Raw genomic sequence first — 9291 nt, forward strand, 5'->3', positions numbered from 1 at the left:
ACGGCAATTAAATAGAAAATATTATATGCCAGAAAGGATGACAAAGATTAATAACACTCTTAAAGATCTGAATAGGCTGGGCACAGTGGCTCATGCCTATAATCCCAGCACCTGGGGAGGCTGAGGCAGAAGGAACACTTGAGCGCAGTCTGGGTGACAGAGCAACACCCTGTCTGGGAAAAAAAAAAAAAAAAGTTTCTAAATAATAGAGTGTTTGTGGTGTGTCTATTTCAGCTCCATCATATTTGTGAGTCTGGCCCCTGCCAGAAGTGACTAGACTTGGAGGATGATTATAGATGACTCAACTAGCAGGCCGATTGGCTGCCATGATGGAGGTGGTATCCTTGCTAGAGCAGATAAATATGGCTGCAGGTTCATGGCATTACAGCTAGTTATTTATCTAGTTACTTCTCTTTCCCAGTCAACAAAGATAATCAGAAACCACTGGCCTTCACTTAGAAAGGAAATCAACACACATTCCCAGTTTGCCCAGGGCTTTCTTAAATATCTCGCTCTCAGTTGGGATGTAGTCTGAAGAGATCTGGACTGTCTGTGCATTCCACAAAGCATCACATTGATTCACTTTATGCGTGGCATCATGCTAATCTGGCAGAATGAGCAGGAAGGCCCTGTTAAGATTATGAAGATTCCTAGACCTGCCACTTCAGGAGGGGCTTTACAGCTCCAGTGGTCAAGGACATTCTGGAACTTTCCCTTCATAGTAGAAGGCAAATTATTGCATCTTGAGTTCCGTATCACAGAGAAGAAAGCACAATTCTTAGTAGCTCTCAAGGTTATGGAGACAACACATTCTATACAATGGGAAAACTGCTCTGTCCCATCCATGCGGTGAATGAGGACTAGGTCAGGAAGGTGTTCTGCAAGCATTGGAATAAATAACAGAAGGTACAGCTGAAGTGCCAACTCGAGGGTAATAATACTCTGTGAGGATGGGAGCCCATATCCAGGATACATTATGTAAACTGAATTAGAAAACTTTATATGGTACCATGGCCTCCAGTATGGAGAATACATCAGTTTGGGTTCAGTAGAAGCAGGAGTGAATCATCATCATTCCTAATCATCCATCAGGAGACTTTGTGTTTCCTGGCCCTGCAACTCTGGGTTCTGCAGTGTTACAGGTCCTGTTCCACAAAGGACAGAGTCTATTCTTCTAAAAAGGACGATAGACCTAAATAAAATAAGCTTTACTAAGTGCTGGACACTACATGCACTAATCTAATTAATGCCCTAAAAACATTGAGAGATACTGATTATCATTAACCTCTAGTTAATGTGGAAACAAAAACCAGAAAGGAAACTTACTGGCTGGGTGCAGTGGCTCATGTCTGTAATCCCAGCACTTTGGGAGGCCAAGGTGGGAAGATTGCTTGAAGTCAGGAGTTCAAGACCAGCCTGGGCAACATAGTGAGATCCCATCTCTACAAAAACTATTTTTTAAAAAATTAGCCAGGCATGGTAGTGCATACTTGCAGTCCTAGCTACTCAGGAGGCTAAGGTGGGAGGATCACTTGAACCCAGGAGTTCGAGGCAGCAGTGAGCTATGATTGCACCACTGCATTCCAGCTTGGGCAATAAAGCGAGACCCTGTTTCAAAAAAGGGAAGGGAAGGAAAGGGAAAGGAAGGGAAGGGAAGGGAAGGGAAGGGAAGGGAAGGGAAGAAACTTACCCAAGTTCACATATTTACTGAACATAAAACTCAACCACTGTATATATCAAAATTTATAACACAATGAGTCAGATAATATTGAGTTGACATTGGACAGCTATGGTCTTATGTTCCTGTGAGATCTTTGACTTAAGCATTCACTATTAGTTGACTTCTATTTCTTTCAAAACTAAGGTGATCTTTTAAAAAATTCGTTTTGAAGGGGACATACTTAGACCACATGACCCTTATAAACCTTGTGGAAGTACAACTTCCTGCACCTTTGGAGCATTTGTTTTCCAGACCATGGCATCTGGGTGTCTTGTCAAGGTAACAGGGACTCTGCTGTGTTTTCTATCTACGTGGTGTCATTAGCAAAGTGGCCAGTGTGTTGTCCTGGGTGTTCACACATAGTTACTTGACCCTGATGAATGACATGCGGACACAGAACTGGAGAGTTGAAATAACCCACTGGCAAGTGAGTGAAGATGTACTACCATCTCTCTGACATGAAAAACAAGCTTCCCATGCTACTTCCTGCTTTGGGGGACAGAACAAAGAACATTTTTCAATCAATGTATGCTTACCAAGGGCTATATGATTTGCCCCAATGAAAGGACTACATCTTCTACAAAACTGCAATACTGGATCTCTACTTAATTACACTTCTGCTAATCACTTGTCATTCTCTGTGGTAACTCTGTCTTTCATCGCTAGCCAAACAGAGCAATATATTAACTCACCTAACCTCACAACAGCCCTAAGAGGTAGACGATATTATCATTCAACTTTACGTGGTCAAGGAACCGATGTGAATTTCTGTCTTTTGATGGAAACATCTACAGTCGATACTCGTTATTTGTGGTAGTTTTGTTTCATAAAGTGGCAACACTGAATTATTGGAGATTAAACAATCTCTCTTAGGGGAAAATATGCATGTACATATCTAACATAGATTATAATCTTAAATTCTAGGAACAACTCAACCTGACAGATTCTGTTTTCTTTATTTTACAAAAGCAAAAACAAGGTTTAAAACTAAGAGACTTGCCTAAGACAACAGGTTGCAGAGTTGGGATTCAAACTCTCAACTAACTGTCCCCAGAGACATAGCTTCTTGCACTACTCTGCTCTGCCCCCCACCATCTCCACCCTCTGGTCAACTCTGTATGAGCTCACATAAGGAGGCAGAACATCAACTGGTAAGACCACAGCTGGGAATGTGCATGACGGGTGACTCAAAGTTTTTTGCTTCTCTGCAAATTCTTGTGTGACCATGAAAATGCTGCCAGTATTGATTTCCAAGTTACAAATAAATTTTTTTGAGTAGAAAATTTGCAATACAAACCTTTGATTAATAAAGATTGGCTGTATTTTAATTTTGCATTCAGTAACTGAAGAAATAATTATAAACTAGATTGTCACCTCTTGTCAAAATTCTATTATCATATGACCCTCATTAACCCCACTCATGTTAGACCTGTAATCACTGGAATTCTGTATCTCGGGAATTAGTAAAAAGCAAGTATTGGGTAAACCATTGTCAAACAAGTAAAGGCGAAGGATCTAATAGCATATATACTAGGTCTTCTGAGACAGCATTTATTGGAGGAATGCACAGAGACAAAAGCAAGTGTATGATCATTTGTGGCCCTTTTAATTGTAGAATAATGCAGATGGACCTTTTAGGATGCAATATTTGACCCTGAGAGAATCACCCCAACCTTTGGCCTTCAAGACTTTTAAGCTGCATGATTGGAGAATTGCCAGCTCCTACCCTGGGATAATCAAAAATTAAAGGTCAAGTCTTGAATTTAAACTAGTAAAATGAAGCAAATCCTTGGCCTCCAAGTTTTTCCTCTAGTTTGATCAGGGACTTGGAATCAAGAACCTGTACCCTAAGTACACTCTCTCAGTATTCTACTGGCCTTGAATGTTTGTTATAAACACGTGGCTATAGCAGTTTCTACAGAGATTTGCAGTCAGCTTGCCTGCAAGGAAGAAATCTAATCTTTTGACCATAAAGGTCTGAGTATTTCCCTTTTCCTTTGCATGGTCATTAAAAAAAATAAATAAATAACCCCAGAGTCCAGAGAACCTTATTTGGTTGCTGTTGCAATTTTTTTCCTTATATCTGGACTTTTCTTCACTCAAAAGGCTTTGGAAATTGAATGAGGGGTTACCACTATTACAGTGTCCAAAGCAGATCTGTATTCACCTGACTTGTCCTTTCCTAGTTATACAAATCAAGTAGGACATTAATGGGCTCACCATCTGTTTTCATCTTAGAGATCCCGAATTGTCTATCCACCATAAAAGGTCTTGCAGATGAGAACAGACCTCTCTGATTATGACACAGTGCCTGATGTCAATGACAACAATCACATCCATCTTGCTTTTGGTGATAGAGTGTAATCACTTGGCTTCTGTCACCCCAGGAACTTCCCTTATCCATTGAAATCAGGGAGTCATTTCAACTGCAACATCTCCTCCAGCAGCTCTAGCCCATAAACAGCCAGGAAAGATCTCTGACATGCTGGCACTGCTCTCAGCCGGATAGTTATCATGGCATTGATGAATGTTCTGTCTTCAGAGCCCTCTCTGGGTCAGAGTGAGGGTTAGGGGGAGAAGTCAACCACATATGCTAAATTTACTCCCTCACATTTTATCTCCAGTATCTTTGGATTCCTTTACTGGTATCATGCCAAAAAGCTTTTGCCTTCTCAGTTTGACTTAGCAAGAGCCACCTGAGACCATATTTTAGTCACTGAACCAAACAATTATCATTACTTCCAGCTGTTGAAGTCACATTGAACCCAGAATTCTGGCTCTCATCTAGATAAATTCAGCAAAATTTAAAATTATGTGTTTTTTTTTCCTTTTTGTTCTAGAAAGAACAGCTATATTCCCCAGATTTTTGCTGATATGAATTAGAAAATTATTCCAATTCTTTTGGTGGGTAAGTCATATCCTACTAGTCTTGATTTTGTAATTTCTCTCCCCTACCCTCACCCCGAGAGTACTATTAGATCTAATTTAGTTGCAGATTTGGATACAAAACACTATGATGGGGTTAACAGGTTTCCCACTGAAATGTAATTCCCTCCAGCCAGTGATACTCTGAGTCTGTAAGCAAGGCAAGAACAGCTCCTTAGAAAGTAGAAAGGGGTTACTTTAGTTGACACAGAAAGTTCACTGGAGTTAAATAACTGGGTTACTTTTACTCCTCTATGTCATCCTAAGTAACTCCATTCCAATTCTGGGAGTTCCGTTATTACCAACCATTGCCCTAACTTTTTCTTAAGTTTTCTGCTGAGGTTATAAAGTCATTTGATGTGGAAATCCACACTCCACAGCAGCATAAAGTACACTTGCTTTTCAGCTATTTCAATTCTGCAATTGAAAAGATGAGGATTCATTTAACAGTCATAGGAAGCTCTTAATGTTCAGTCTGTCCAAGCTCATTGTGAAGAGAAGCAGCTATCCATCCCATGAACTTTAGGCTGTTCCTTGGCAGTGGCTACTCAGTCCCTTCAACCCTTGCTGTTGGATGATATTTGATTTAGCTGTTTCCTGTGACATGCCATGACAGCTATACCCCCATACGTCAGTACTATGTGAACGTTATTGCCTCAAGCCCAGATGACCAAATCATCTATCTCAAATACCTTCCAGTTTCCTGGGAGCTTTGACTGCACCTACTGTTAATATCAATTTCTGTTCCATTAACATATTTGTATCTAAAAGAAACAGGAATCCTTATAATATTGGTTCATGGTATCTCAAATACAAGCAAACCCATGGGGAGTATAGGCTTCAGAATCATTTAATCTTACAAAACAAGGATGTCTGTAAGGTCTGAGATGATTTGTGTTTCTTCTGCTTTACACTGTGGTAGATTCATCCTAATGTGATTTCACCTCAAGGCTCTAGGAAGGATAACTGTAGCAATAAACGCAGGTCAAGTGGGAGAAACAGGGTTGCTTTCCATGACTGTGTCATGAGATAGGAATAGCTCCTGGAAGCCTCCAGCAGATTTATTTATGTCTTTTCACCATGTGAATGACTTTAAGCCTTTAATGTACATTCACAATTGTGGGTTCTGCTTAAAAATAATATTTTATATTTGAAACAACATCCCGGAGTAGGAATTTCTATCTCTTTTCTTTCTCTATTCTTTACTTTGTTATTACCACGCAGCCAGGTTAGAGTAAGCCTCATTCAGGCAGGCACTTGACTTTCTAATTTTTTCCATTGTGATATTTCTAGTGTTCAGTAGGTACTCAGTAAGTACACATGGTATGGATGACAAAAACTACTGCTTGAGAATCTGGCCCTTTTATCACCCAGAAATCCCCAAAGGTGGACCATTCGAGCTGATATCTGCTATCCTCTTGATTTTAGAGTATAAAATGCTCTCATTCTCTTGGCGTAATTTTCGTTAGGTTTATGTCCTTTGCCTCTTGTCATCTGAGTGGGTTGTCAGTGGCCAAGGTTTGAATGTGAATGAAAAAGGAGTAAATAGAGACTACTTTTAGTCTACACCTTCTTATTTTGCCTCATCTGCACAAATGATTTACCTTGGCTCTCATGTTTTTAGCAAGTGAAAAGTCAATCCTATATGGGAGGGCTATTAAGAGAAAGACTCCAAGATGTCCCAAATCCCCTGGTTCCTGCCTTGCCTGGCAATACTTCCTCCTCAAAAGGCCCTGTATACACAATTGTGGCAGAGTACGAAATATAGTATTTTTCTGTTAGCCGGGTTTTGTGCCAAAGCAGAACTCCAATGAGCTAGGTTGCATCATGTGGAAGTATTTTATTTTTTCGATGGTGGTTAGATCTAAATATTCCTCAATCAGGGAAGCTGTAATGCCTGCTCTTTTTCTCCCAAAGCTCAAACCAGAGTCTTGGAATTCGCCGTAGAATGAAATGTGAAGTCTCACCTGCCCGGATCAAAAACAGAGAATGTTTCTTCACATATGAGTCACTACCCCTAGCAAAAGTGAGTTCAATTAGTACTCCAGAATCCGAACAATCCCAACACTTGCCTTTCTTCCTTAGGGAAAAGATGAGAGTGAAGAAAATAACAGGGTTTCTGTCTATCAGAAGCCAGCACAGTTCAGCTAACAAGATCCAAGAGCTCCACACAGGATTTGAGGCTGAAGACCTAAGACAATTAACACAATTTTTTTTGTATTGTTTCTTCCTTATATTTTTGTGCACTCAGAACAACTTTGGGCAGCCGATAGAGAGTTTAGAGGTTCAGGATGCCAGTCATATCTATTCCCTTTCTTTTTGGAGTCACATCTAATAGAAGATATACATTCCCATTAAAATGAGTGTAAAAACACATGGTCATATATGTGGAAATAGAATTAAATAGCTTAAGATAACATTTAAATGCCATGTAGTTTATCTATCTCCCTGCTTCCGAGAGAACGCCCCTCAAATCACTTTAAAAGCATTTTTACATATAATTTTTGCTACAGCTCTTCAGAAGAAGAGAGTGTTTTAGTTTAGGGTTCGGCCAGAAACAGACACTGAGAAAAGGATGAAAAGGGAAAGTTGTGGATTTGGGAGGTGATCTCAGGAAAGAACTGTAAAGCATAGAGGAATGAAACAGAAAATGCAAAGATGTTAATATAGGGTGTGCTAATAAGAAGGTTACTTCTTCAGACCTCTGGGAGACAGCATTACAATGTGGAGCAAAGGGAATGCTTACACACTCTTGGTAGATTGTAAATTATTAAGTCACTATAGAGAACTGTATGGAGGTTCCTCAAAAAATTAAAAGTAGACCCTCAATATAATCCAGCAATCCTACTGTTGGGTATACACCCACAGGAAGTGAAATCAGTATGTTGAAAAAATATTTGTACTTTCATATTTATTGCTTCACTATTCACAATAGCCAAGATATGGAATCAACCAAACAGTCTAACAATTAAAACATGAATAAAGAAAATGTGGTATATATACACAGCGGAACACTATTCAGCCACAGTAAACTGAAATCATAATGAAATACTGTCATCTGTGACAACATAGATAGAACTGAAATAAACCAGGCACTATCATACCACTTTATCGCACTTGTACATGGACTGTGAAAAAAAAATTAGTATCATAGAAACTGAGAGTAGAACAGTGGTTACCAGAGAGGTTAGGTAGGGAAGGATGAAGAGAGGTTGATCAATGGGTATAAAGTTTCAATTAGATAGAATCTGGCATTCTATTGCACAGTTGGGTAAAGATGATTAACAGTGAGGTATATTGCAACATTGCTAGAAAAGGGGCTTTTTGAATGTTCTGACCACAAAGAAATGATACATTCGATTTGATCGTTATATAACATACATGTCAAAACATCAAATTGCACCCTATAAACATGTACATTATAATACAATCATTTCTAAAATAAATTAATTTTTTAAAAGAAATGAACATAAATGATTTTATGCTAGAGATGAGAAAGCTGGATTATTTACTCCAATCTCCTATCCATCATCACCTAGGGTCTGCTCCAGTGGCATCAGCTATCCAGACCTAGACATGCCAGAAAAAGCCTTTGGGCAGAGATTCTCATGAGACCATGGTAGGAAGGCTCCCAGATGTAGGTAGGAACTCCAATAGCTCCTGCTGCAGTATATAAACCACCTTTTGGTAAAGTTATCTCGGATTAACACTCTACCAGAAGACATCACCCTAAGATCTAACTTAAGTCCTTTTTGATAACTTTATGAGAACATCTCCCTAAGATCTAACTTAAGTCCTTTTTGATAACTTTATAAGACTCTTAAAATGAAAGTGATGTTTTTCAGTTCCATCAATAGATATAGTAACATTTCTTTATATACAGTTCTTGAAGAATATTATAAAGTCTGTTATCCTTGAAACATATATAAACTATGTAATAAGGACCATGTTTTTCTTGCACCTATATTATTTTAAAACAGTTTTTGATAATATGCCACGTTTCTATCCCCTTTCTTGGAAAAAAGTATTAGATAATATAAATGGAAACTTTACTATGTTTTTAGGTACTAAGTGTATCGATCATTTTAATCACTAAATCATCAGAATAATCTTGTCAAGTAGGTGCTATTACTATGCCTAGTTTACTGATGAGGAAAACAAGGAAATGAGGGGCTAATTCACTTGGCCTTGGCCACAGAGCAAGTAAAGCAGAGAACCCACCCAGAGAGGCTGGCTTCAGAGCCTACAATCTTATTCCCCAGGCTATACTGCCAATAGATGGATAGTGCTACACAGTTTGCAGCCTATTCTTTGTATCAAGTGTTCCAGTAGGAGTATTCTTTTTGTTACTCCCCAAAACTGCAAATTAGCCTTTCTGTGAATGTGGACCAAAGAGACCCATATCTTCCGCTGACCGTGAAGCTTCAGCCCTGACACCGATTGTATTTGTGCAGCTTGGTGCACAGTCATTGACCTTTTACTTGTTCCTTTTGATCTGTATTCTGTTTATATTTGCTAAGGTCGTCACCACCCAATCTCTTTCAGCTGACTTAAAAAAAAAAATGTTACACATTAGGTCTTTCTGTTCTGTGATAAAAAATTAGCAAAAGGATTAGAGTCTTCTCTCACTATATTAAGTGCTCTTA

At 39.0% G+C, this 9291-nt stretch overlaps 1 long non-coding RNA gene across 1 annotated transcript; it reads left to right on the forward strand.

The window, feature by feature from the left end:
* Nucleotides 1-789: 789 nt before the first annotated feature.
* Nucleotides 790-6993, forward strand: LOC126955711 (uncharacterized). The gene is made up of 3 exons (XR_007726051.1): nt 790-906; nt 4561-4628; nt 6563-6993. It is a non-coding gene; the product is annotated as an uncharacterized LOC126955711 (long non-coding RNA).
* Nucleotides 6994-9291: the final 2298 nt, after the last annotated feature.

The sequence above is a fragment of the Macaca thibetana genome, chromosome 5, assembly GCF_024542745.1.
Source record: "Macaca thibetana thibetana isolate TM-01 chromosome 5, ASM2454274v1, whole genome shotgun sequence".
Lineage (NCBI taxonomy): Eukaryota > Metazoa > Chordata > Mammalia > Primates > Cercopithecidae > Macaca > Macaca thibetana.